This window comes from Furipterus horrens, unplaced genomic scaffold (genome assembly GCF_987537825.1).
Source record: "Furipterus horrens unplaced genomic scaffold, mFurHor1.1.pri manual_scaffold_1, whole genome shotgun sequence".
Classification (NCBI taxonomy): Eukaryota; Metazoa; Chordata; class Mammalia; order Chiroptera; family Furipteridae; genus Furipterus; species Furipterus horrens.
The window spans coordinates 24,088,786-24,105,295 of NW_028327171.1; the positions used below are offsets into that span (position 1 = coordinate 24,088,786).

At 36.8% G+C, this 16,510-nt stretch overlaps 1 protein-coding gene and 1 non-coding gene across 2 annotated transcripts in view; one reads left to right on the forward strand and one right to left on the reverse strand.

Moving 5' to 3' along the window:
- Positions 1-16,510, reverse strand: part of VEPH1 (ventricular zone expressed PH domain containing 1) — a 205,981-nt gene that overhangs the window by 37,678 nt on the left and 151,793 nt on the right. The gene's annotated exons all lie outside the window — the stretch shown is intronic.
- LOC150020776 (small nucleolar RNA SNORA38) lies at positions 11,664-11,789 on the forward strand. Its single transcript, XR_016513711.1, has one exon. It is a non-coding gene; the product is annotated as a small nucleolar RNA SNORA38 (small nucleolar RNA).

Here is a 16,510-nt window from a genome sequence, read left to right on the forward strand (position 1 = left end):
ATTTTTAAAAGCTTATATACAACAGAGGTACAGTATATGTGGATTGTGTTTAGGAAGATATTAATAGTGTATATCAATTAGCTTAGTGTAAGGGTAGCAACTTCTTAATTTTTCAATAGGGAATGGAACTGTCACTTAGGTTCAACGTGTTTATAAAATCATATGCCACCATTTAATATGAGCTGTGTATAAGGGATTGTTTAAATGAGGGGCCCTATAGATTGTTATAATGTATAGCTCTTAAGGGGAAAAGGTACATTCAAATGAAGGTAGAGACAGTATTTTGGGAGGCAAAGTTTAGAATTTGGCTGAACTTCCATACTCAGTGGTCCCAAGGCATCAATAAAAGTCATGCTTGTAAAAGTCTCCAGAAGACATGTCAGCTCTCAAGGACTCTTTTCACCTTCGAGCCTCTCCTCTCACGTTAATCATGTTAATCCCAGCTGAACTATTAAGAGGCTGCAGGGGAGGAGTGCAAGTCCACTGATACTGCATAAACTGTGATAAAAATTCATCTCTGCTTAAGCTAATACTCTCCCAGTGCTACCTAGCATTGCAAGCCTTTTGCATGGAGCACAGTGTACATGTGGCCCTGGTCACAGCTAGCCTCTCTCTCCTCACTCGGCTGGCTGTTCGCCTTAGCCTTGGCCAGCCTTGTGATAAATGAGCTTGTGTCCTTGTTTCCAAGGGGAATAGCAGAGCATTTGTTGGGGGTGGGAGGAAAAGCAGAGGATTCTTGTGAAAAGAGGCTCAGCACAAATCCATCATTGTCATCATTTAGAAAAAATTTTGGGGGGGTCTGAAGAGCACCTTTCTGTTTCTCAAATCAGGTTTCCTACGTGTAGACTCTTCTTCAGCATTTTGTATCTTTCCTTTTGGTCTGTATCTTAACCCTCTCTCTTCTCTCAAACATAGGTCTCCCCTACCTTCTTGAGACCTTGTACCATTTCATTACCACTGAACCAAAAAAAAAAAAAAAAAAGAAAAAAGAAAGAAAGAAAGAAAGAAAAAAGAAAGAAAGGAAGGAAGGAAGGAAGGAAGGAAGGAAGGAAGAAAAAAAGCTTATTTTAGCAACCTAACAGCCGATCACTGCTGGAGAAAAGGCATATTTCCATTTTACTTTAAATCTATCATCTCAGATCCAAAATGAATGCTTCTCATTGCCTGATGGTCCTGCTATTTTTCTCTAGTAAGTTCATTCATGGTTGCTTTCTCTAAGAATTTCATTTCAGACTTTGTCTTTCCTCAAACCTCCCACATTGGACCCCTCCTTTCCCTACCCCACTTTTAGCTGATGGCCTCACCTTTTATTTCACCCAAAAAAAAGAGGAAGAGCCATCCAAAAGAACTCATTCATCTTTCCACCATCAAGTCTACTACTTGATCTGGGTCTGCATGCAATGACTTTTTCTTCCCATCTGCTAATCATTGTTCACTCTCTCTATTGCATCATCCCAACAACTTACAAACATGCTCTGGGGTTTCCATATGAAACCATCTCCATACTTCCTCCCTTATCAGCCCACTCAGCACCAAAATTTTACAACAGCTCTCTACATATGCTGGTTCTTTCCTTATTCTTTTCTTCCACTGACCTTTGCACCTTGCCCTTAAAACTCCATTAAAACTGTTCTTTCCAAGTTGCCCAAATGAATGGACACTTTTCTGTATGTGTCCTCCTTGATCTGGCTGCCGAGTCCCAGCCACATCCTTTCTCTTTCTCTGGTATTCTCTTAATATCTATGACCTCTCCACTTTCTGGGCTCCTTTTCTCTCTTGGCTGCTCTCTGGATTTAATCCTGATATGCGCCCTTTTCCTCTCTGAGCTCTCTTCCAGATTGTTTTAATCTCCCCAAGGATCTTTCATCACCTCTGTGCCAACAATAACCTCATTTATATTTTTGTCCTAAACTGCTTCACATTTGCCTGCTAGACCACTCCACTGAAACATCTCATAGGCATTTTAAATGTGAGATATTCAAAAGCCTCTCTCACCCTTACCACCCCACCCATGAACTTGTTATGTCCTTTTTATATCCAGAACTTATACTGATGTGTCATTTATTCTATCCTGATTAGGACCATCCCAGTTAAGCTATGCTCTTCTCTCATGTGGATCAGTTATCATCTTCCTGATCTCCCAGATTCTGCTTCGGTTCCTTCTGATCTCGTCTCCACACAAGGAGTGATCATTGGGAGACAAGCTGGGTAATGTCCTCTGCTCAAAACTCTTCAGTGACTTCCCAGAGACTGCAATAAAATCTCAGCTCCTTGCTGTGGCCTGCAAGGTCAGAAGTCAGTTCCCTCAGATGAACTCTCGACTTGCTCTTCTTCCAACATGGTGGAAGGAGAGAGAGTTCCCTCTTGGGTGGGCATGAGCATTCACAGTGATGTAGGAAGAAGAAAATATTAGAACTTTCACTTTATTTTTCATCTCATCCTTTAAAATTTCTATTTTTGAATATGTCTTATAATAGAAATTAGTATAATAATGGATATAATTAATAAGTAAATAAATATAAACATTGAGAGTGTTTGCTCAGAAATTTTTTCTGATGGAAAGTGTGATTTAAATTTAGAGGAGAATGCTCTAATATGCCAAGGTTTTGCCTTGCTGTTCTTATTCTTTCTCTCTTCTTCATTTTTGATCTCAAGGTCTTTACACAATATGTTCTCTTTGCCAGGAAAACTCATCAGACACCACCTCAGAGAAGCCTTCCCTGACCACCCAACAAATGCTCCCTTAATCACTTCCTTCAGGCATTTTATATTTTTATAGTCTCTATCAGGGTGGAATTGTGTATTTATTTACTTGTATGTTATTGTTTTCCTTGGGACAGAGCATGATTGCTTATGTTGAGTCTCTCTGCACAGTGCTTGGTATAGAGCAGGCATTCCCCCAAAATATTTTTAATTGAATAAATTATGGTCACATTTACCATGTCTTCACTGTGATTTTTTTTTGGCTCCTTCATATCATTGCTGATGTCATTCTCTTTTTTAAAGTATATTTTATTGATTATGCCATTATAATTGTCCCAATTTTTCCCTCTTTGCCCCCCTCTGCTGTGTACCAACCACCCTTCCCTCCAGCAATTCCCGCACCTTAGTTCATGCCCATGGATTATGCATATAAGTTCTTTGGCTTTTCCAATTCCTATATTATTCTTAACATCAATTATGCTACTTAATCCCTGCACCATTTCCCCCTTTTATCCCCTTCCCAGTTGATAACCCTCCAAATCTATGATTCTGTTCCTGTTATGGTTGTTTGCTTAGTGTTTTTTATTTCTTAAAATTTTTTAATAAGATTCAGTTGTTAGTAGTTGTGAATTTGTTGCCTTTCTAATTCTCATAATTTTGATCTTTTTTTCTTTTCTTACATAAGTCCCTATAACATTTCCTGTAATAATGGCTTGGTGGTGATGAACTCTTTAGCTCTACCTTGTCTGGGAAGCACTTCATCTGCCCTTCCATTCTAAACAATAGCTTTGCTGGATAGAGGAATCTAGATTGCAGGTCCTTGCTTTTCATCACTTTGAATCCTTCTTGCCAGTTCCTTCTTGCCTGCAAAGTTTCTTTTGAGAAATCAGCTGATAGTCTTATGGGAACTCCTTTGTAAATAACTCTCTTCTCTTGCTGCTTTTAAGAGTCTCTCTTTATCCTGAACATTTGACATTTTAATTATGACGTGTCTTGGTGTGTTCCTCTTTGGGTCCAACTTGTTTGGGACTCTCTGTGCTTCCTGGACTTGTATGTCTATTTACTTCACCAAATTAGGGAAGTTTTCTTTCATTATTTTCTCAAATAAGTTTTCAATTTTTGCCCTTCCTCTTCTCCTTTTGGCACTCCTATGATTCAGATGTTGGCATGTTTGGAGCTATCTCAGAGATTCCTAAGCCTATCTTCATTTTTAAAAATTCTTGTTTCTTCTTTTTGTTCTGGTTAATTGTTTATCTCTTCCTTATGTTCCATATCATTGGTTTTAACCCCAACTTCTTTCCCTTCTCTGTTGGTTTTCTGTGGATTATTCTTTATTTCACTTAGTGTAAACTTCATTCCTTCCTTTATTTTTTTGCTGTATTCAAAGAGTTCTTTGAGCATTCTTATCACCAGTGTTTTGAACTCTTTATCTGATAGGTTGGCTATGTCTGTTTTGCTTAGTTCTTTTTCTTGGGTTTTGTTCTGTTCTTTTATTTGGGCCATATTTCTTTGTCTCCTCAATTTGACTCCTCCCTGTGTTTGCTTCTGTGTATTAAGTAGAGCTACTTTTACTCCCTGTTTTATTAATGTGGCCTATGTAGAAAAGGCACTTGTAAATTGTATGGTGTGGAGGCTTAGGTAATTGCCAGGGTGGGGCAACCCACTTCACTGCTTTGTGGCTGTGTGGTAAGGCTCAAGGGCTTGGAGAGGGGATGGATAATGCCACCTCCTGGCTTCTGGTGGTTCATCTGGTGCTTGACTCATTTCCAGTCACTTCACCCCTTCCTGTGGGGCTGGCGTTCTTCCAGCTCTTGCCCTGGTGGTGAATCCCAGAGTGGGTGGGTTTGTGTACATTCTAAGGCTGTGCTGACCCTTTAAGTGGTGAAAATCCAGCAGTTTCTTCTACCATCCCTACCCCCACTGGTTTTTACAGCCAGAGGTAACAGGGGTCTATCTTCCATGTGCTGGAACCCTGGGCTGTGTGGTTTGGCCTGGGGCTGGGGTCACTCACTCTTAAGGTATTCCTCCTGTTTGTTGAATGTGTCCTTTTAAAATCCTTGGTTTTCAGACTTCTGTACAGCTCGATTTTCTAATGGTTCTGGGTGTTACCAGTTTTGAGATCTGGCTATAATTCTTTCTATGGTTGTGTGAGGAGGCAAAGTGTGTCTACCTAGGTTTCCAGCTTGACTGGAAGTGATGTCATTTTCTTTACAGGAAACCATTTTCTTCTTTCTTTAAAAGACCCAGACTCCATATTTTAATGCTCACTATCCTCCTAACTAGCTCACTCTCCATAGGACTGTCCCAAATATTTGCATCTGCACTCACATCCCACCTTCAGCCTGCCCTCCCAGCCCCCTTGCCACCAATTTCCTATCATGATTTGCATTCCCATGGAGTTTATCCCTAATGACTGGATTTACCCTTGGCCTGGCTTCTTCAGATAGGCTCTTATTCACACATGTGTTTAATTTCTTTACCTCACCTTTGGTTTTTAGATACTGTTTATCAGATTTTCCTGGTTCTGAGATCATAGTCTAGGAGTCCCTACCCACCCTTCCGCTCCTGCCACCAGCCCCCCCATCTAGGCTTCTGAAATCTTAAACCTAATTCTCAGCTACCCCATTCCCATTTAGCTTGCTCAGAAAGGGAGGCTCAACATAGCTAACCTCTCTCAAACACCATGGTTCACACTGCTCTCCCTTGAGGCTGGCCTCCAACACTTGACATTCACAGTGCACGTGTAGACTTAAATTCCTCATAAGAATTTGAATAGTTTACAGTCTTTATAACAAATAAGCCTACTCCTTATTTACTTCCTTATGTATTTATTTATCAAAGCACTGTATTAACAGTGTATTTCAGAACCCTAATCTAAGCCTTGGGAACAACAGAAGGACTCCTTTTGTTCCACAGAGGATTGGTGCTTTAGTTTTGCTTATGCTTTGACACTACTGCCAATTACCCTGAGAACTGTCAAGCGTGTTTGTAGCAATGTGGACTGAAAACAAATCTCCAAATGTTAGCCAGATGGGGCACATTTTATTTCAGCAGCAAATTTTAATTTTTTTCTTTTTTGTTTCCATAATGGGCATAGTTTTGAGACCTCATTTCTGTGGCATATGGAATTTCTCCAGGCTTTGGGAACTGGAACATGTGTGTCAATAAAGGAGACTGCTTTCTCTGATTCTAGTCCTTTAGCAATTACCCAGTCAACTTTGTCAACTGCCTGGTCCTCTGCTGATCAGAGCACTTCAACATCTGAAAAGTGGAAATATTAATCGTATCGCTAGTTACTCCATGGAGGTCATCTCCCCATTTCTTAAATAAGTCAACGGCTTTTCTATCCTTTTAAAAACCCTTACTTTCTGATGAAAATTACCTTAAAATGGAATTTTCTTTATTTAAGTAAGCTACTCATTTATATTTCCTTACACAAAACAGTATAACTAAAAGTAGTACTTCTGTAATGATATTTTTTCCTTGATTATAAAAGTATTATACATACTTCTTGGAGAAAATTTAGAAAATGCTAGTCCTCTCAACCAGCGCTCACCATTGCTAACATTTTGGTATACTTCCTTCTGGTTGTTTTAGTGGGAAACCCTCCAAATAATCTTTAAATAAATAATTTTGTATATTGCAATGTGGTGTTTGATATAAATATTGTTTTATGTCATTAAACATTTCCTAAAACATGGTTTTCATGGTTCCTTAATATTTTTTCATATGGGTGGATACATTACTTTAATTCTCCCATCTCAAGATATAGTTCTATATCTATATTTATATCTCTATATCTATATCTAACACTCTAATTCTCCCATTTTTAGACATTTAGGCTATTTACAAATCACTCCATAGTACTTTTTTTTGGTGTTTGTATCTAAAGTTTAGTACACATTTCAGATAATTACTTTGGAACAGATTCCTAGAAGTGAAATTAGTGTGTTAAAGGATATGAATATTTTTAAGTCTCTTGACCAGCATTGCTAAATTGTTTTTTAGGAATGTTGAAATAATTTACACTTCAACTAGAAATCTGTTAAGAGTATTTAAACTTCCTTAATCTAGTCAGCACTAATTATTGTCTTAAAAAATGAATTAAAAAGGGTCATGTTATTTTATTTTCAGTTTTTATATCTTGACTAATAATGAGGCTCAATACTTTTTTCTGGACACCAAGTCTCATGTCCTTGGCCCACTGATTATTAATTTGAATGAACTTATAGTACCTTAAGGATATTAAACTTTGTCTTTTATGCTTGTGATACATATTTTCATTTACGTTATTGCATAGGTAGGTTTTGGATTTTATAAATTTTATATTTTTATGTAGTTAAATCTATCAATCCTCAACTCATTACTTATAAGCTTGATTAAATTTTTTTAAAAAGAAAGAAAAACATGCAGAATGGATAATGTAACAAATACCTTTGTACTTGTTGCACAAACTTAATATTCATTTTTTGCTTCTGAATTTTTAAAAACAAAATTACAGCTGAAATGGAGATCTCCTTAATCCCCTTTCCAGTAACATTTCCCTCCCTCTTTCTCCCACTTCCTCATTATCCAAAGACAATGCCATCATGAATTTGGTGTGATTTTAAATATGGTGTTATATTTTAACCACAAGTATATGTATCCATAAATAATGCATAGTGCTGCTTAGTGTGTTTTAAAAATTTATGCAAGCCCTCATACTATTCATCTCATACTCCTGCAACTTGCTTATTAAAATTCAATATTATGTTTTCAAGATTTGTCCCATGTTGCTACATATAAGTCTAATTAATTCCCTTTTTCTGCCTGTATAGCATGATTATACCAGGACATTTTTCTTCTTTCTACTGATGTACATTTTCATTGCTTCTGATTTTTTTGTGAAACAATGCACAGTTAACACCTGTACATGTTTTCTGGTGCAGGTATGTGAGAGTTTTGCCTATAAATAGAATTGCAAGATAATAGGGTACACTGAATTTATACTATAACCAGCTATTGCCATATTGCCCTTTTAAAAAGGTTGTAAAGGAAAATCTGTTTTAAACTTTGTCTAGGACAGAAAATTTTTGTACATGATAAACAAAACTTCCTTGTGGAAAGAAATGAGCATCTCTGTAAAATGCTTAAGCTCTTTTAAGAGAGAACTTAAATGTTATCATGGAGGGGAGATCGATACGTGAGGTAATGAATTTGTTAACTGACTAGATAGGGGAATCCTTTGTGGGGATGGTTAAGCATTTTTAAAATAAGCTTTCAATGAGATTAAGACTTCTGGAAAGTTACTCACCTACATTGACTATCAGCTAGCTGTCTAATTTAATTATCATATATTTTTATGTTTGAGTCTGATTTAATTTTACATATATTTTTCTTAAATACTTTTTTCTATGTTAGTAAACCTGTTTTATTTTCATCTGTTGTGTAAAACATTCTTATTTTTTCATGTCTATGCCAAGACTTTTATTGTCACAATTTTTTATTCTCATCAGGTTGATTATTGTAAAATGATGTATCACTTTAAAAAATTTAAATCAATTATTTTAATAATTTTTAGTGAGTCTAAACATCTTACATTTTTGGTCATTTTTCCTGTTCAGTGAATTTTCTGTTTACGTTCTTTGCCAAGTTTTCTCTTCGGTTGTCTCTTCTGTGTTGATTTATAGAAGATATCTGTGTGAGTTATACATATTTCAAATACTTTCTTTCAGCTTGTACTTGCCTTTTAACGTTGTGATGGTGTGTTTTGTCATACAGAAATTTAAACTTTTTATGTAGTCAAATCTATTCATATTGCTTCATGATTTCTGCTCAGTTAGGTCTTAAAACTCCTTTCTTATCCTGAAGCCGCAAAGGCAACATTTGATATTCTTACTCTAAGGTTTCATTGATTACATTTAGGCTTCTAATCTATCTGGAGTTGATATGTCTATATAGTATCTGCGAGAAATCTAATTTCATCTTTTCAATTTGAAAACTCACATGTCCCTGTACTATTTAAAAAACATTTTATTTTCTCTTCACTGATTTGAAATCCTTTTTTATCTGCCAAGCATCCATCTATATATGCCTGGGGCTATTCTTCACAGTTTACCCCTGCAGCGATAATCATGCTCTTATCTTATCATAGCTTTAGAATAAGTTTTCTTTTCCTGGTAGAAAAATTTCCTCCTCCATGTTCTTTTTCAGAATTGTTTAGGTTATTCTTAAATTTAGGATTAGTTTGTCAAACTCCATAAAGAAATTTTGTTGCTATTATGATTGAAATGAAATGATATTTATATTTTAATTAGGGAAAAAATTTTTGTGTGACAATGAGTATTCCTAGTTATGAGGAGGGTATATTTTCCCATTAATTCAGGTTTTTAAAACACATGTTTTTATTAATATTTAAAAATTTTTCTTCATCCAAGTGTTTCTCATCTTTTTTTATATTATTCCTAGATCCCTTATAGATTTGATTGCTGTTATAAATGATATGTTTTTATTAGTTTTTATAGTTACTATTAACATTTAGGTTTACTATTGAGTTCATATATTGATCTTATATATGAATTAATTCCACAGATCACCCTTATAGGTTCTAAAGGTTAGATTCTTTTGAATTTTATATATAAATAATTTCATTGCCTGTAAGTAATTTCTCTCTTCCTGTATCTCTCCCTCTTTCTCATTTTTCCTCTTTCAATTCTTATATCTCTTATTTGCTTTTTTTTTGAATTTCGCATTGGGTAGTATAGTAAAGTGTTAAATATAGGAGCACTAGCTTGTCTAATTTTTTTTTTCAGATTTAATGTGTTTTATTGATTAAAATATTACATTTGTGCCAATTTCCCTTCCCTCTGCTCCCCTCCACCCGGTGGCCCCCCTCCCTCCAGTTGTCCCCCCCTTTTAGATTATGTCCATTAGTTGTGCATACAGTTCCTCCCAACCTCTCTCCGTCTATTCCATTCCCTCCTACCTTGATCCCCAATTCCTATATCATCTCCCTCCCTTTCCCCATTCCCCCTTCCTGTTGACCTCCCCCCAATATGCTTCCCGTACCCACAGTTCCTTTTCCACTCTCGTTGCCTGTTTAGTTTGCCTTTGTTTCATCTCCTTAGCTTCTGTTTTTTAAACCAGTCCCTTTAACATCTCATATAACAGTGGTTTGGATCTAATGAACTCTTTCAGTTTTATTTTGTCCTGGAAACACTTTCTCTGTCCTTCTATTCTGAATGACAATTTCGCTGGATAGAGTATTCGTGGTTGTAGGTTTTGGATTTTCATTACTTTGAATATTTCTTGCCAGTCCCTTCTTGCCTATAGGGTTTCCCTTGAGAAGTCTGCTGATAGTCTAATTGGGACCCCTTTGTACATAATTCTTTTCTTCTCTCTTGCTGCTTTTAAGATTCTCTCTTTATCTTTAATTTTTGACATTTTGATTATAATGTGTCTTGGAGTGGTTCTCCCTGGGTCCAGTCTCTTGGGAACTCTCCTTGCTTCCTGGACCTGCAAGTCTATTCCCTTCCCCAAGTCTGGGAAGTTCTCCTTTATTATATTTTCACTCAATTTTTCAAGTTCTAGTTCATCTTCCTCATTCTCTGGCAAACCAATGATTCTTATGTTGGGCCTTTTATAGCTGTCCCAGAGGTTTCTGATCCTCTCATTGTTGCTTCCCATTTCCTCTCGCTGCATTGGTTGACTGCTTGTTCCTTCTCCATATTCCAGTTTGTTGAAATGAACTCTGGATTTTTGTTCCTCACCATCTGTCTCGTATGCGGTTTTGTTCCTTTCGTTATGAAAGTTTTTCGCTTCTTTCTTATCTTTTTCCTGCTCTTTTGTGAATTCTGTAAGCCACCTGATAACAATGGCCCAGAACTGAGCCTCTGACAGGTTTCTTATCTGTTCATCTGTCAGGTACTCTATCTGCTGCCTGGTGAGCTGTGTCACCGGGATTTCTATAGTTGTCTGCCTCATTTTGACAGATGCGTTTTGTTTTCTTGGGCCGGCTGTAGGGGGGGCAGTGCCTGTGTACTCGTAATGACCCAGCGACCGGCGCCGTTTGGCGTCACAAGTCAGCGACCGGCGCCTGTCTGCGACCTATTTCGCAGCCCTGTGGTGCTTTCTTTCTTTGGGGGCGGGGGTCCAAAATGGATTCACACAGTTATTCAGCTAGGAGACCGGGATCTGTCCTCCCGCCCCCCTGGGCCTCACTGTTCAAGGCAATGCGGTGGCCGCTCTCCCCAGCGCTGGGGTCGCGCACTGCCAGGGGCTTGACTGCCGCTGGGATTTTTCGCCGCCCCGCCGCTCCGCAAACAGCTTTGCCCTCTTTAACTCTTACCTGCCCGAATGGCACCGCTGGTTTATAACTTCATATGTTGGGCTTCCGTGTAGTTTTGTTTTCTGGAATTTCTAGTTATCCTTTGTTTTGAAGTAGTTGTATTCCTCTCTAGTTGTAGAGGGAGACTTAGCGTGTCCGTCTAAGCCTCCATCTTGGCCGGAAGTCTAGCTTGTCTAATTTCTAATTATAGGAAATGCTTTTACAATTTTTATATGTTCAATGCTTTAGGATTTGGTATCTAGTTTTCTTTTTCTAGTTTTAAAAAATTTATTTATTTGAAATTTTATTTTATTTTATTGTGGGAAAAATCTCTTTTAATCTTTATTATATATTTTTTCCATTATCATTTAGTACCCTCATACACCCCTCCCCACAGCAGTTACCATGCTGTTGTCAATGGGAAGAACACAATATAAGATCAACCTTCTTAACAAATTTTCAAGTGTACAATATTGTTGACTATGGGTATAATGTTGTACAGTAGATCTCTAGAGCTAATTCATCTTACTTGACTAGTCTAGTTTTTTAAAAGGATTTAACTTGTAGTTAATTATATATTAAACATTAACATATATGTATAGATTAGTGTCAGTTTCTGGACTACATAGTCTATTGCATTTATCTGTATGTTAATTCTTGCTTTAAAAGTAGAATAATTTAATCTTTGAACACATAAGAATTGGAGGCAAAGAAATGTGGACTTGGAGAAGTTTGGGGCCAGTTTGCTCCCTGTAGGCTCAAGATCAACCATCCCATGTAGAGAAAAAAAAAGTAGAATGATTTAATGGTTATAGTTTTTATAGTATGTATTAATAATTAGAAAAGTTCTCTTATTTTTTTCTCTCAAAAATTTAAAAACTAGTCCCACTTGTTTATCCTTTTCATTATGTTTTATCATCACTTCATAAAGTATCAAAAAAACATTCTGCTAGAATTTAAATTGGAGTTTAGTTAATTTGTTAATTAACATAGAAAATATTAACAACTTTGTAATGCTTGTTATTCCCAACCAGGGACCTGGTATGTCACTATGTTTATTCAAGTCTTATTTCTCTCTATTGCTCTGTGACTTCGAGAAAATTAATGAATCTCTTTTCTTAGTTTACTCATTTGTAGAATGGGACTAATAATGATATCTACCTCAAGGGGTTGTTCTTGGAATTAAGTGAAATAATTAATATTAAACACACACAATAGTGATTGGCATATTCTAAATTTCCAATTAAAGTTAACTATTATGATGATGATGATGAATATTATTAATTCTAATAGTTTTTTGATTCTCACATTATCTAAAAGTAACATTGATTTTATTTCTTTCAAGTAGTATTCTCTTTATTTCTGTCTTATATTCTATTTATTCAATATGTTATTATTATTTTTAATGCCTACTATGAACCAGCCATGTTCCTTAAACACCCAATATTCTGTACGAACAAGATGGACATGATCCCCGCTCTCCTGCAGCTCATATTCTCATGTTGGCTGATGTTTTGGAACAATACTAAATATAAAAAATTATAATGGGTATTTTGGTTTTATTTTTGTATGTAATAATAATCTTCAGTAGGTTATCTCTAAGTATAATTTTTCTTATAAGGCAAGTATTTTATAATGTTAAAAATTTCTAGTCATTAACAGTACGCATTTATTTTATTTAGTCAACACAATACCTATTATATGGTAGGTGATGCTCTGGGTGCTGGGTGTACAATGACAAACATACTCTTATGGAAAAACAGTCTAATTAGGGAGACATAGATTAATAAGATTTTTATACAAAATGTGTGATTATTAAAAACAAGTGTTGAATTCTATCAAATACTATATAAATATCTATCGATGATAATATTTTATTATTTAAACTATTGAATGAATGCATTATATTAAACTTTTCTTATTTTTTGTAACCTAAAAAGCATTATAGCATATATACCATATATAAGGATTTTCACAATTATACCCCTGCATGAAATTGTTAAATAGTTTGCAAATAATAATTTGAATTATATACAGCAAATTCTTGTTTGACATTTGGAAAATGTTTTCTGATAATGTTGGCCTGGCTAGGAATCAGTGTATTAGCTAACATTTATTGCGAGATCACAATGGTAGCCACTGTTCTGAGAGTTCTCTATGTATTAACTTATTCAATTTTCAAACAGCTGTATGAGGTAGATAGTAATATTGTCATCTTTGTAGTGGTAAAGGAACTGAGGCACAGAGCCAAAGGCCTCAAAGTGGGAAGTGGACGAATCAGGTTTTAAACCCAAGTAACCTGGCTTCAGAGCCACTAGGCTTAACTACTCTGGTAGGTGTATGAGTCAAGATAGGTAGGTTTTGCTACCATAACTAACATAAAAAAATTAGTCTTTAACAAAACAAAAGATTGTTTCTTCCCCATGCAAAGTGTGTGGTAGATCTGGGTGGCTCTCCAGAATGGCAGTCCTTTGCATGGTGGCTTAGAATTCCAGGTGTGTCTCCTGTTCTGTGTTCATCTTCTGGCAACTCAGTACCAACATTTGTATGTATAATCACCAGGTGGGTGAAGAGAGGGAACTGGGAGAATCACACACTGGCTTAAGCTTCTGCCTGGAATGACACATCCCTTTCCATAGTTCATTGGCTGAAACAAGTCACATGGCCAACCCTTACTTCCAGAGGCAGGGAAATGTAATCTTATGTGCCCCGAGTAGAGAAGAACCAGTTATATTGTTGACAGCCTGATGTCACCATGGTATGAGCTTATACTCAAGTTCTGCTATTGACTAGCTATGTGACCTTCAACAGATCCTTGTGCTTCCAATTTTAACATCTAGAAAATGACAAGATTATTTATCCAGTTAGTACCCATTATACAGTATATTGAGCATCTACCATGTGCCAGGCACAATGAGACCCTGGAAAAACAGTAGCAAACATGATGCGAATCTTGTGCTCAAGCTGTTTGCAAGTTAACAAATATCATACTGTTGACTTTCAGTTCTAAAATTCCAGAATTTTATTAAAAAGCAACAGTAATACCAAGCCTTCTAGCATTATATTCTAGAGACTTGGCCATTTTCTCAGGAGTTTCCCCCTTTCAGAATCCACTTGGCTATGGTGTCAACTCCATCATCCCAGCGAATACAAAAACGCTCATCATTTTCAGTTACTAGTGTAAGTATACACTGTACATATGGTAAAAACTAAAGCAGTCTTTGGACCATTCTCACAGCAATCTTGAATTTAGTGGGCAGAACACTTCATAAAAAATAGAAGCAAATCAGTTTGATTGAGAAAGGCAGAAAACATTGCCAAATACTGTACATTCCAGATAGTAAAGATTTTTTTTCTATTACTTATGAATAAACCAAATTATGAAGCTTTAAAAAATTTGAAAACATTTTGGTTTACAGTTAATTTTTCCCTAGAGGACTATTTAGTGGTATGAAATAGAAGAAATATGAATAAGTATACTTATGAGCATGCACAAAATTAGTTTGCCAGGTTTTTAAAAATCTCTTAGGACTTGAAGTAGTCTGCCAAATTTTAACTGACTGGTTGCCTCTAGTTAAAATACAGTTCACAATGAAAAATTTATAAGAATTTAAGGGATTGTCTCTAAACATGATGCACAAGTTTAAAATTTGTATGAAATATAAAAGAATTCCATTCTACTTTGCATTGATGCAATTGTGGCATTTCCTTTATTCTTTAATACCACATGTCCAAGTATTAAACAAAAACAAAAAAATAGTGCTTAAATAGTTGAATGTGTCTTACTCTAAATAAACTTCTGATTAATCACACCCATTTCTCATCCTTTTACAATCCTTCAGCATTCCAGAGATATTGATTTAGTTTCACAATATAGCAGTGTTTGGTTCATTTGCTACTTATTTGTACTTTGAATTTATTTAATATTGGTAAATATTGGTATGTTCATTTCCCTTCTCAATAGTAAAACAAGGACCAGACCATGATCATATACCCTCACGACCACAATTGTATACTCTCACTACCTCTGGTTTGCTCAGTAAGCATCCAAGGCTTATTTCTGGGTTTTCTTGAAGGCAAAATAAGAATAATCAAGATCTTTGAGTATGGCAAGGGCTTAGAGAAGCTGATTATATTTACTAGTGAGAGATCAATAAGCATTCTCTACCCTCATTACACATATTCTGTTCTCCCTGAGTGATCCAATCTACCATCATGATGTTAATTGTTACCTTATGTCTATCAAATCCAAAGCTCCAACTTGGTCTTTTTGAGGTCCATTTCACCACCATCACCACCTGCTTATCTATACAAACAACTCAGACTCAAACTATGTGAACCAGAATGCTTTATCTTTTTTCCCCACAGCAGCTTCTTTTGTGGTCTCTCTTTTCCAGAATGGTGCCATCATCCATTTAGCCAGATTATGCACTTGGAGTCATCCTTGGGTTTTCATCTTCCTTACCAGGCACCAAGTCCTGTTAATTCTACTTTTTTAATAACTCTTGACTCCATCTTTTTCCTACAATGTCCAGCTTTGGTTCAGGCTTTCATTTCCTACCTGATTACAGTAACAGCTTCCTAAGTAGCCTTCCCATCTCCAGTCAGGTTTTCTCCCATCTTTCTCTCCATACCCAGGCCTGTGACCTTCCTTGCATGCAAATCTGCCCTCATCAATGTACATCCACTTCCAATTTCACTCTATTGACTGGGTGGGTGTAGTTCCACATTCTGGTCCTTTCCAAGTTTCGGGGCCTGCTTGGGAGGCCTCGGGCTACCATGCCCTGAGACCTCTGCCTGTTTCCATAGTCCTAAAATGCTCTGTGCTTCAAACCACACTTGCCTGCCTGGGCAGAGCTCTTTCTTCCTGACCGTGCTCTCTCTCTGTTCCTGCTCATCTTCATTTTTTTTTTTTTTTTTTGCTTTGTGGTGACTGCAGAGGACAAGGGGATGAGAGGAAGTATTGAGGGAAGAAATGAAAAGCACTGAAAAACTTGGGGCTCAGTTCTCTAATGCTCTTTCCCTTTCCGTCCATGGTCTTCTTTTGTAAAATGTTTCTGTTGTGTACTACGTGTGTAGTTTTCGAGCACCTTTGAGTGGGCTGTATTATGTCAGTCTGTGAGCCTCAAACACCAGGGTCAAAGTTTAGCTAGGCTACTCCATTTTGTTTGGCCGAGCGGCCTGTGGGGGCCTTAAACTGACACTAACCCCGTAATGGAAGTGCATGCCCCAGACAACAGCCTGGAGAGTCACAGGCAAATGTAAATTTCTGATAGGATTTTTCCAATAGCCCTGTGATCAAGTTTTCCCTGCTTCCCAGGGCCTCCACCTTGGGTGCCCTCTTGAGAAGACTTTTGCAGGGTTAACCAAAACTCCATTCTTTTTTGTCTGAATTGACCAATCCAGCCTTAGCTCAGGAATCCCAAAGCACTCTCTCCACAGACCCAAATAAAGGCATGTGCCCTAGGTACTGCCTCCCTCTCTTGTCTGCACCTTCCGTAA